General features: G+C 50.7%; 1 long non-coding RNA gene across 2 annotated transcripts; it reads left to right on the top strand.

The window, feature by feature from the left end:
• The first annotated feature begins 2,708 nt into the window (after positions 1-2,708).
• LOC138725270 (uncharacterized) lies at positions 2,709-3,929 on the top strand. Of its 2 annotated transcripts, none has more exons than XR_011338214.1 (3): positions 2,709-2,783; positions 2,970-3,097; positions 3,638-3,929. It is a non-coding gene; the product is annotated as an uncharacterized lncRNA (long non-coding RNA). The 2 variants fall into 2 exon arrangements; XR_011338215.1 differs by having other exon boundaries at positions 2,724-2,783; positions 2,936-3,097.
• The last annotated feature ends 8,456 nt before the right edge of the window (positions 3,930-12,385 follow it).

Raw genomic sequence — 12,385 nt, 5'->3', positions numbered from 1 at the left:
TGATTTTCTACTCTTTACCTATGACTGTTATGCTACAGTGGAAGAAACAAATAACCCCCCACTCCTCAAATTGTAACACCATGTGGTACTTCACAGAAAGTTAGGCTACAGGGGATCTGGTGACAACTGATGTGGAGAAGGCCGACACAACTCAACAACTTCCTTGTGTCAGTTTTCACTGGCAGTTCCTCTTCCCACATCTCACTAGGGAGGAAGACTTTTTTTTTTCAGGAAAAACTGAACTGTCTAGCACTACAACAATGGACTTCATTCAGGATAAAAACAAACAATGTGATCAATGTTATCCTTATAGATAACTATGTTATTGTCATTCTCTGCTCCTGGAAAGGATGGCAGGACATGCTGAGCGGCACCCACTTTATCTGGAATACCTGCTTCATTCCCACCAGACTGTCTACACTCCCCTTACCCGAAGGAAACAAAATTATTTCAAGCATGTCTTTTTAACCCCATTTGGGACAGTACCCTCTCCCTGTACTTACCCACCACTGGACCCTTTCCCTAGAACTATCACTGTGGTAAAGAGCATGACTGAGGAGCTTTGAGCAGATAGCATTATCATTCTTCTAGCAACGACCTACCCATGCTTCCTGTAAGAAGCACAACCAGGGCCACGCCATGGTTCTGAGACACTTTCTTGCCTTTGCTGGCCAGGTTATCCTAACAGGTTTTGATGTAGCTTTTGTAATAATCCACTTGTTCCTCATAAAAATGTAGCTTTGGAATTCAAGGCACTGTAGGTCTGCTGCATGTTTACCAGCTCTGCTTTTCTTCCCTGACGGTATCAATGCTGGTTTTGGATATCCTACGTCACAGAGGAAGACAGGCAAAGACTTAACAGTCATTTGAGCTCTCCAGCTGCTCAAGCACAGGGCAGAGAGTATTTGAAACACACCATTTGGTTTTGTTCAGTCTTGCTTCATCCTACAAGCTCAAGCTCTCCATTGCACTTGACCCAGGTCGTAAGTGTCACCACTTCTTCCCCCTGCTGACTACTTTTGGAACTAAACCATCTCTGCACAGCACTTCATTTGAACCTCTTGCTGCTTTCTCAAACTTCAGTGTTGTCCTAGTCACAATGACTACAGTGGGCACCAACAGCTACACAAATTAAAGGAAGGCAGCAAATTTTGCCACTGCCGGGTAGGAAAGCTATGTTACAAATCAAGCACTACAGCAGCGTACAAACTTACCACAAGAAATAGGAAAAATTATCACTAAGAACAATACTACCACCCATACAAATTAAAACATCAGGCTTATTGGCCACCAGTTAATTTCACCTATAATGACAGGGAAGGACAAATCGAAACCCATGTATTCACAATTCAAAGGGCAAAGTGTGAGATATTTTCCCTATTTTAATATTAGGGAACATCCATCAAGATACAAGAATCAGACCAATAGGACACAATGTTTGAGCAAAATATAACAATAACACAGTGAAATGATGGAGTTAGTACTGAAGCCTGCATCCCAAAAGAACAACTAGGATGTATTTGTGAAAATACGATAACTTAAAACAAAGATCTGTGCTTAGACACAGAGGACAGTACATGTACCTTTGAAATACTTCCCTCAGGACGCGCTCAGTCACAGATACATTATGTAAAGAGAGGATGTGCCTGTATGTAGTCGTGCTAATGCTAGTATGAATACTTGTGAAGAAGAAACAAAGGCAACTAACTTCTGTGTTTATAATTTTACCAAAATACAATATCTTAATTTTCACTATTGCACTCCTATAACCACCTCTCAGTTAATATCTGACAATGTGTGCCACTGAGCTCCCTGTCCGCAGCTTTGGGAACGTGCTGGGAATAACCCCCTCACGGCTGTGCTCCGGGGGCATTTTCAGGCTGTGCGTCCATGTGAAGTTGAAGATGTCATACTGGACCAGTCTGGGCAATTTCATTATAGAGAAAAATTCAAAAGAAAGAAAAGGAAACCCCTCCTGAAACTTCTAATCAGTCCCAGATCCACCTCTCGTTTGCTTTCTGTGTGGTTCTATCACGTGTGCCACTTTGCCTGTCTCTCAGTTTAATATTTCCACTTGTTTTGCCCAGCGTTTTCTGGCTGTGTGGTCCCTCTGCTGCAATTTCCATCTCCTCATCCAGTTCTGGAGTCCCAGGGGTTCCCTGCAGGAGGGAGACCTGGTGCGGGTGTAAACGTGGGGCAGGGACAGAGGGGAGAGAACAAGTGGAGAGAGCAGTAGAGACACCATTGGGTTTGATGGTGACTGGGTCCCCCTCAACACAGGGTTTAACAGGGACTGGGTCCCCCCCCCCACCACCACCACCATGGGGCTTTACGATGTGAAAATTTATTGAGAAGTTTTGCTGCAGCTGGTTTGTATGTTTAATTATCTCATCATATAAATCTGTCTTAGGCTAAGAGACAGCCTGTCTTAGGGCTGTGAGAATGTATCAATGTGCTCAGTGGCCTTGTAAGATGCTGCTGTCTCTCCCTTTGTCTAGAAACCAGAGACGCAGGCAGCAAAGAAGCTGTCTGGGCTGGAGGAGATTGGGGTCTCTGTGCCCCGTAGAAGAGTCAGCACAGGACCAAAGCTTCCCACCTCCTCCAAGCTGCTGCAGGAGCCCAGACAGCACCTCCCTGCTGTGCCTGGAGTCAAGCCACCTGCTCCAGAAGGCTCCAGGCTGGCTAAATTGAAGAGGTCCCTGTTGGCGACCGGTGGCGCTGTGGAGGGGAGCAGCTCCACATCACCACCACTAGCAAAGAAGCTGGCACTCTCTGCAAAAAAGGTGAGTCTGACTTTCTGCCCGGTCTTCAGTCGGCACCTTCTGATTCTTCTTCTACCGTGCCCCACTTCCCTCACCCAGTCTGTCTGTCCCCTTTCTCTGGGGTCCCCTTTTCAATTTTCTCCCCTTGGGTCATGGAATCCTCTTTTCTTTAGATCACCAAGTTTTTATTCCTGTCCATAACTACAGGGCAGAACTCCACAAGCGGCGAGCAGAGGTGACCACTACACAGAACCTCACGCACAGCTTCCCGAGCAGATCCAGCCCACGGACACCACCCACGCTGACTCCACTGCCCAGCCTTCTGGCAAGTTGAGGTAAGCGATGCCAGTTGCTCCCAGGCAGCAGGGCCAGTAGCAATCTTCAGATACTCCATGAAGCAACTGCCTGGCACGGCAGCTGGCTCGAGGAGTGATCTCGGCAGCCGGCTCTCCTGTTCTCTGGGGCTGGCAGGGCTCGCTCTGGATCCCAGAAGCAGGGCGCTGTATTTGTTAGCACAGGGTGGGAGGCAGCTTTGCAGGCCCGCACCATGTACCGGTGTCCCCTGGGACCAGGAGGCACCAGCCTGGTTTAGGTCTTGCTCTGGGTTTTCCTTTGTAACCTTTGCCGTCAGCACGTGCTGCAGCAACACTCGCTCCTTCCTAGCCCCCCGTGGGACAGCGTGTGCTCTGGGCGTGGGGCAGGTCATCGTGTGTGCTTGCAGCTGCTGCCCTAGAGCAGGTTCTAATTCAGATTTTGTGGCTGAGATGGCAGATGTGCAGTGCTGTGCTCGTGCATCTCGGGATGGTGAGGAAAAGAGGGGCTCCCACTCAGGACCTGGCTTTAACACCATATCTGCATCTTTTCCAGTCTTTCAGCCCATCTTCGTCTGCGCTCAACCTGCCGAATACGGAAAAGCCTCCTCTGAAAATTGTCATCAAATTATCAACCCTTCAGGTGCTCAGCTCCCCCCTGAAAAAGCGCCACCATGAGGCAGATGGCAGCCCTCATTCTCCATCTGTCAATGGCAAAGGTGACACCTCCAGCCCGCCCAGAAAGAAGAGGTGCACACAGGGGGACTCGGTGTCCCTCACGGGGGAGGAGGCAGGCAAGAGCCCCAGTGGTGGCCAGGAGGAGCCAGGCTGCCCAGAGCTGGGTGCAGAGCACAAGAAGAAGAAGAAGGAGAAGGAGAAAAAGAAGGAGAAGAAGAAGAAGAAAAAGGAAAAGGACGAGAAGAAGAAAAATAATGAGAACAATAAGAAGAAAAAGAAGAACAAGGAGAAGAAGAACAAGGAGAATAAGAAGAAAAAAAAGGAGAATCAAGTCAAAAGAATGCTCTCCTGGGGTCTGTTGGTCCTCGGGCAGATGAGAGGCTGAGGTCTGTTCTGTCTCTGCAGCAAAAATATGTGCCTGGCAACACCAGGCTGGTGAGGGAGCCAGGCTCCCCAAGGCTCTCCAGAGCCCCAAGCCAAACCGTGGGGCCAGCACACCACCTGGGAGCCACAAAGCATCCCATGTAGCGAAGGAGCTACTTAAGGACACCGTGAACAAAATCTACGTCTGTGCCATCCCTGAAGTTTGTATGCCTCGTCAGCCTTCTCGGGGCAGCGTGTCCCCTCAAATGAATGGGAGAGGCGATGTCACAGCTGGAGAGATGCTGAGTTGCCTTCTCCCTGGACAACAGTGTAGGTCGTCTTCTGGCTGTGGGGAGACAGAAAGCCCTGTGCTCTGACCCCAGGACACCTCCTGCCTTTGCGCAGGTAAAGAAGACTAAATTTAAATGAGTGATGAAATGGACTAGGAAAAGAACATTTGCCTGCCAGCAACTGAAAAACCAGCGGTGGTTCTGAAGCAATACTAGCCTGCCAAGGGAGCCAGCCTGAGATATCGGATCTGAGCTCCTGCTCCCTGCCCACTTCTGTCCGTTGTTCATTCTTTCCACCTCCCAAGTGGACAGGGCTGGTACCCACCGCCCTCCCCGCTCTTTGAGTTGTAATGCAGTTTTTTTTGCCCCCCGCTGTCACCACCCCTTCCCTTGCCCTTCCTTCCCATTCCCTGCCTCTCCCACCCTCCTTTCGCTCTTCACCATGTCCTTTTGCTCTTCGCCGTGTCCTTTCGCTCTTTGCCATGCCCTTTCACCCCTTGCCTTGTCCCTTCACCATGTCTCTTTCCCCCTCCACATGTCCTTTCCCCTTGCCGCGCCCTTTCACGCTCTCCATGTCCTTTCCCTGCTCTCCATGCCTTTTCCCGGCTCTCTGTGTCCTTTCCCTGCTCTCTATGTGCTTTCCCCCTCTCCATGTCCTTTCCCCTTGCCGTGTCCTTTCCCCTTGCCATGTCCTTTCCCCCTTCCTCATGTCCTTTACCCCTCACCATGTCCTTTCACCACTTGCCATGCCATTTCACCCCTCACTATCTCCTTTCCCCCCCTCACCACGTCCTTTTGCCACTTGCCGTGTCCCCTTGCCTTGCCACGTCCTTTTGTGCTCACCATCTCCCTTTCCTCTCACTATGTCCTCTCCCGTCGCTATGTCCCTTTGCCACTTGTGTGTCCTTCCCCCTTGCCATGGCCTTTCCCCTTTCCATGTCCTTTCCCCTCACAGTGTCATTTCACTCCTCGCCATCTCCTTTCCCCCCTCCCCACATCCTTTTGCCCCTTGACGTCTCCTCTCCCCTCGCCACCCCCCTCTCCCCTCTCCCCCCTTTCCATGGCCCCAGAGATGGCGGGGATAGAGGAGGACGGCAGCTGCGGTCAGTGCGGGGATGGGGGAGCCCAGGGGCTTGGGGCCAGCGCTGCTGGAAGCCACAGACCTGCTGCCTGCGTTGTCCCTGCCAGGCTCTGGGACCTGCTGCCTGCTGCGTCGCTCCTAGCAGGTCATGGAACTGCCGCCTGGGGCATCAGTGGTGCTGGGCTTGGGGACCTGCAGCATCGGACCTGCCGGGCTTTGGGACCGGCTGCCCGCAGCATCAGGGCTGCCAGACTCAGAGACCTGCGGCATCGCTGCTGCTGGGCTCTGGGACTGGCTGCCAGTGCTGTTGGTGCCGCCGGGCTCTGGGCCCTGCTGCCGCTCCCCCTTTGTGTTCAGCTGCTGCCTCTGAGCGCTGGCAGAGTTCTGCAGGGGAGGCTCGTGTCGATGGTGTCGGCTGAACAAACCTCTCTGGGTCGTGGGCGCATCTGCCTGGTGCAGGAGCACCCGGGCTGTGCCCAGGGCCTGCTCGCAGGGTGGGCCGAGCAGGGCGAGGGGGCGAGGGGGCTGCAGGTCCCCCCTCTCATGTGGGTGCAGTTTGCTTTCCTGCTTTCCTGCCTCCTCAAGGCTCACCCATCATGTGGGGTGAGTGGCCAGTGCTGGAACTGGTGATGTGAGAGACCAGTGCCCTGGGCACCTTCCCAGCCTGTCCCTGCCACCAAGGGCACCCACTGGCCTCCTCTCTCCTGCACCTGCAGGGCTGGGCTCTGCCCCTCACACCCTCTGCAGCGTGTCCTCCCCCTGCATGGTCACACAGCTCAGCCAACACTGGTGGTCTCCTCTCCCCGGCACTTCCCAGCTCAGCCCAGTCCCTCCCAGCTCTCCCCACAGCCCTGATTCCTCTCCAGCCCCACAGAGCAGCCCAGTCTGCGCTGGCCCCATGGCGGTGCCCACTGCAGGGTGCAGCAGAGCTCTGGGCTCTCCCCACAGCCCCAGCCCCTCTGGATGGCACGGCAGCTGCTGGGGGGCAGAGGTGGGTCTCAGTCTCACCCGCAGCCCAGGGCTGGAGGCTTGACCTGGAACAAGGACATGGAGAGCAGTGGAAATCCAGGACTCCTGATTTCAACCCCAGCAGATGCCACCACAGCCTGACTGCTCCTGCTCTGTGCCAGCCCCTCTGCCCAGTCTGGGATAGGAGTCTGAGCTCAGCAGCAGAGCACCCTGGCCCACAAGAGGGCTTGCAGGAAGAGTTTTCTTTTTCTCACGGATTCTTCTCTGCATGCACAGAAATGCTCCCTTGCTCTTCCGCAGGGACATCCCTTTCCCCAGGGAAGCCTGGCTGCCAGTCCTGGTTCCCTCTCTGTGCAGCCCACAAGGCCATTTCTATGATCAAGCTTCTAAGTTCGGGCCCTTCTATGTACTGACCCTTGTATGTCTCAACTCTTCCGGGAATAATCCATGACCTGACTCTCCTATCACCCTTCTGTTACCCGACCCCACCACTCTATGACCTGGCCTTTCTAAGGGGTCTCACAGGCAATGAGCCAACCAGGTGCCTTCTGCTGTCCTGTCAGAGACACTGCCAGGTGGGAGCTTCAAAGCACAAATCCCAGCCATGAGTCAAGGTCTGACCTGTCAGCTGCTTCAGAAAGTGGAGACCTCACAGTCTCTTTCCCAGCAATGTTCCTGCTGCTGGCCTGTCCCCTCCAGAGGCAGAAGTTACCTCAAAGCCCCCTTCACGGCCATTGCCTTCTTGCTGGATTATGGGTTCTTGAGACACACCTGGCCACATGATACCTTGTCCACCCAAGTTGATGGCAGGAAGGAGCACCAGGGGAGGTTTAGGCTGGATATCAGGAGAAGGCCCCTTCACACTCAGGACATTCTATCATTCTTTATTTTTCCTACAAACAAACCAACACCTCTCTCCAAACAGCCTCAGCAATCACCTGAGACAATGCACACATCAAATAAAACTAGTTGTGGAAAAGAAACTTGCAGGGCATTTGAAAGGGACCTAACAGCCCCCCTCCCATTTTCCTCTCCTACTCCTTCTCTTTGGCTATGGCTGACCTGAAGAAGCAGTCTGGCAGCTGGGCTGTTCCTCAGCAGCCTGGTCCATCTGCCTGGTTGTGACATGGGAACGGAAAGGGCTTTTCTTTTTGAGGGTTGTCAGGAGACTGTTCCTTTTTAGGAAGACAGATAGTTCCATGTGTCCTTACTGGAGACGGACAGGGCACTTTTCCTTGGAGGACTCAGGGACCTCAGACTGGGAGGGGACTTCTGCCAGTTATTCCTGTAGATTGGAAATCTGTAAAGGAAAAGGGAAGTGTCTGCTCCAGTGTCTGCCAGCACACAGCACAGAGATGTGGGCAGAGCTCAGGCTGTTGGAACACCCTCCTGTCAGTCCTGAGTGCTGGCGATGCCTCAGAAGCTCCGGAGGAGCCACAAACACAGCCCTGCACATCCTGGGCAAGGAAAGCGCCAGAAATACGAGACCGCGCCTGCCTGGGGCCGGGCGGGCATCTGTCAGGCGCTACTGGCAGGCAGCTGGCCTAGGAGCATCCAGGAGCTCCCTGAGGGCACGGCTTCCCCAGCAGCACCAACCCTGGCAGGATTTACCTGGCTCTGCCCTTGGAGCTGGAAGGAGGCCTTCTCCACCTGCAGCTCCTTGCATTCCCCCTCCAGATCCTGCCACCATCTCTGGAGCTGCTGCTCTCGCTGATCCAGCCTGGCCTCCTTCTCTGACACCTCCTTCTTCCAGGCTTCTCTTTCTTTCTCCTTCCTCCTCTCTGGGGAGGGACTGGACATTGTCAACCCTGCTGGCAGCAGGGAGGCTCAAGTCTCACTCTCTCAGCATTCCTCTTTGGCTGAGATGGGCAGCCTTGCAGTAACACAGCCTGTTGGTCTGGCTGATGGATCTTGCTCTCTCCCTTCTGCCTCCTGCCCTTCTTTGGGGCTCTGTGCCTGTTTCTTCAGATGGGAGTAGATCCACCAGCACCCAACAAGTCCCACTGCTCCAGGAACAGCATAGAACAGAATGTTTCAAAAGTGTGAACCCATGATACAGAGCCTCACTTGATCCCTAGAAGGAGAAACAGAAACTATGGTCACAGGGAAGGGAACGGGAAGCCCAGAGTTCCATCAATGCCCTCAGGTATTTCTGTCAGCATGAAGAGGCTGGTTTTCCAGATGCTCTGGACATCCCCACCTTTGCTCCACCCACAGGACTTGCAACAGGAGCCTCAGCTGAGACCAGGGATACCTGGACGCTGCTCACCAGGGCACTCATCAATCTCACCTCACCTTGATGCTTAAAACAATTCCCCTCCTTCCTGGGAGTGCTCCCTGCTGCCGGCTCACGGGGTCACAATTCCTGCAGGACCGCCCTACGAGCTGTCTCACAGCCGCACCACAAACTCATGTTCATGGAGCTCCCGTCACTCCCCTTACACCCAGCAGTGAAAGGTGTCTCCAGAAAGCAGTAGGGTCAGGAATGCTGGTGGCATCACATAAGGCAGAGGTATAGCAGCTCCACAAACCCTGGACAGTATGTCTCGTGGAGGAGGGTAGTTCCTGATGAGTCTGAGTAGCTGCTGTACCTCCTCCTGGCATTCCAACTCTCGTGGCATTCCCCCAGAAGATGACGTTACACGTAGAACTAGAATGGGTTAGGTGTGTGCTTCATCAAAGTACATACGTAGCAAACAGCTGCAGAAAGACATATTTGAAAACCAAAGCCTCCCACCACAAAAGGCAGTACTGCACCAGAGGGAAATCCGCAGACTCTGTCTTGGGAGGGTGGAAGAAACTCTGGCAGAACAAAGCTGGCAAGCCTTTTCATGCCTGGACAGCGATCTCAGACAGTCTGCAGAATTCCCTCATAAATGAACTGAGCGTCACACACCCGTGTGAACGTAGTCTGCCCGGGCTCACCAGTGCACCAGCCCAGGAGCCAGCATCACCACAGGCTGGAGGAGATCCACCAGAGGTATGTCAGGGCTACAAATGACACGAGAACAGGAGCCTCCCCTCTCAGAAGGTGGCACTGCTGCTGCCCTAAGGACAAGCGAGCTCATTCACCAGCCAACAGTGCAGCCAAAGTGCAGAGTAAGGCTGATGCAGGCTGGCCATCACACTTCATGTGCAGATCCCAGCAGAAAAGGCTAAGCTGAGTGCAGCGAGCCCATCCAAGGGAGCTGCCTTTCAGAGCTAGGGTAGCAATTGGGCAGGTAGGTCCTTGCCCCCTGTTGACTTCTGCATTTCAAGATTTGGCACAGTTTAGGCAAGGTTTCCCCATTTCCTTTTTGCCCAGTAGCCCAGAATTAGAATGTCTTTAAGGATTAAAGTCTAAATAAGGCAACGAAGGGAATATTCTTACAGATACATACACAAGAAAGTCAGTGGCTATGGTTCTTCAGCAAGTCTTCTTTTGTCAAGGCATACACATCTTCTGGTTCAAAGAGTGTCTTTTAAAATTGTTCTATTTTTCTCCTTCCAGGACACGGAAGAAAGCTTGAAGCAAGCGAGACCCCTGGAGAGGCAAGACAAAAAAGCCTTAGAAAAGGAACATAACACCAAGGTATCCATCCTTATTGCTCTACGCTTATTGCTTACATCTGTACATTTAAATGATTGTCTTCCCACAGTACCTTTGAAAAGCAAGTTCTTTGAGAGTCAGCTAAGAGTACTGGTCTGCGTTTGTCAAAAGTTTAGAGGAGAAGCTGGTATCCCAATGAAAACAAATGGATAGCAGAGATTTTCTGATCATTGAAGGGAGAATCCTTTTAGGCACTCCCAGACAGTCATCAATCCCAACCTATCCAACTTTCTATCAAACTGCATTTGTAGTGTATGGAAACTCCTGTCTCCAAGCTGAAGTGAAGTCAAGTCAGGCTGCTCATTTCTTCACATTTTGTTCTAAAACATTATTCTCTAGAGTGCTTGTGAAATTGTAAAAGGGGATGGAAGTTGAATGGAAATAAATTTAAGATATCAGGAAGATTTCTGACCATAAGATCATTTTGAAATGTCCTAAAGGTTACTTGTGAAATACTGCATGGATGCTGTACAGTATTCAAATACTCATAGTGGCTGAGAACCAGCCGTAAGAGCCAACTCTGGGTATTGCAAGGATTTGAACTAAGGGATTCTCAAAGACACCTTACCTTTATATAAGTGTGGATGCAATCTTTTGAACATATCCACATACTATATTTCAAGAAGTCTATTTTTGTTCAACTTTGATCTTATAAAAAAGAAAAATATTGTTAAATAAAAGTTATTTTCAACAGAAGAATAATTTTCAAGTTTATAGTATCATATAAGCTCTGTAATTTCAAATAAGATAGAAATGGTTTCATTTAATGAGAGAGCTCATCTCAAAATTGAACTAGTCTGGAAATGCCATGTTTGATTTGTAAATTGTTTTAGGACATCCTGTTACTCTTTACTGGTGTTGTACAAAGCCAGAATAATATTGTGATTAACCAGCTCTTATTTAGGAAACTGAAAGAGGCACTGGATAACAGGATGTGCTTTCATTTCTTAACATGGCATTCCCAGCTGATCAACGTGCAATAGCTGCCTATTAAGGGTTTCACTGCTGTGTTAGAATTTTTGGGACAGCAAGATGGGAAAAACATTTTTTCTAGTTTGATTTTCTTAATTGATAAAGCACTGTTTTGTCCTTCTTTTGTTTAACGCCTCTGCAGAGCCACACACAGCCCTCGGATACACAAATCGCCATGGGAGTTTTGAGTTCTGCTGCTTCGCTTTCTTTTACACAGTTTGCCCGTGCAGACTTGAGAATGGCTGGCAAACAGAGAGAAGAAGAGGTGATTAGTTCTTGTCCCATTGTTGTTTTCTCTCTCCAGAGAAACCTGTTGTTTTTCAGGTTCAAGATGAGCTTGGCAAACATTTAATATTTGTGGGTGATGAGGACCTGAAGGAGAAACTGGTGGAAGTTGATGAAGATGACAAGGATAGAACTTTGGGAGACATCTTTGGATACCAACCAGGTATTTCCTGGGGAAATACAACACTGAGTGTTAATCCTGAAAATTCCTTAGGCGTTAGGTCAATTCAGTTAAGTCTAGGCCATAGCAAGTTTATCAGATGAGCTCTCATGTTGAAGTATCACATCCTATCACAATATTGCTTTGTCTTTCCTTCCACTTAGAGTCCGAAGGTATTGATGATACCAAGGAAAACAGAAAGCATTGGCAAGCCAAAGCCCCTCCCAGATTGCCGAATGTATTAACTGATAGTGATGTCACTTCAGTGGGTCCTCCTCTGGCTGAAAAGGAACTTGGTAAGAAAGATTTGGGGTTTGTTGATTGAAAGTGGATTGCTGCTAACCCTCAGCCTGACTGCTTATAGACATCTGCCAATCCAATTCTGCAGTCAATCATTCACATGCTTTGGCAGGCTTTTAATTGCAGAGCTTCCTAATAAATGAGGTTTTGGGATGTGTTCAACCAAAGAATGCTGTCATTGTTTCCCCTCTCTCTAATACGTCAACCACGTTGTGCTGCTCATATGTCTTGAGAGTTTTATAACTCACTCTGTGGCCTGGCTAACAAGGGTTAAAATGCCAGTCTACACAACTAATCAACACCACTTTCTTGGGCTTTGAGGTGATGAAACATGAGAAATGTGTCAGTTGGTGGCCAAGAGCACTCCAGAGTGTGCTGGAGCTGTGCTTTGCCCCTCCACATACACCAGGGCTGCTCCACAGTCACAAGTGTATCCTCCACACACGTGCCTACTCCTTCTCAGAAGCAGCTCATTGCTCTGTTCCTTACAGCCCCAGTGCATCTAGTGCGAGGCAGCCCCGTGTCTCCAGTGACCAGTTGCTGCAAACAAGGGGCTGTTCTTGCATGGTCCGACACTCTGGAGACACAGCAAGAGCCTGGAGAGTTTGCCTGGAGAGGGAAGACA

The sequence above is a fragment of the Phaenicophaeus curvirostris genome, chromosome 11 (genome assembly GCF_032191515.1).
Source record: "Phaenicophaeus curvirostris isolate KB17595 chromosome 11, BPBGC_Pcur_1.0, whole genome shotgun sequence".
Taxonomy (NCBI): Eukaryota; Metazoa; Chordata; class Aves; order Cuculiformes; family Cuculidae; genus Phaenicophaeus; species Phaenicophaeus curvirostris.
This window is presented reverse-complemented; position numbering and strand designations above follow the sequence as displayed.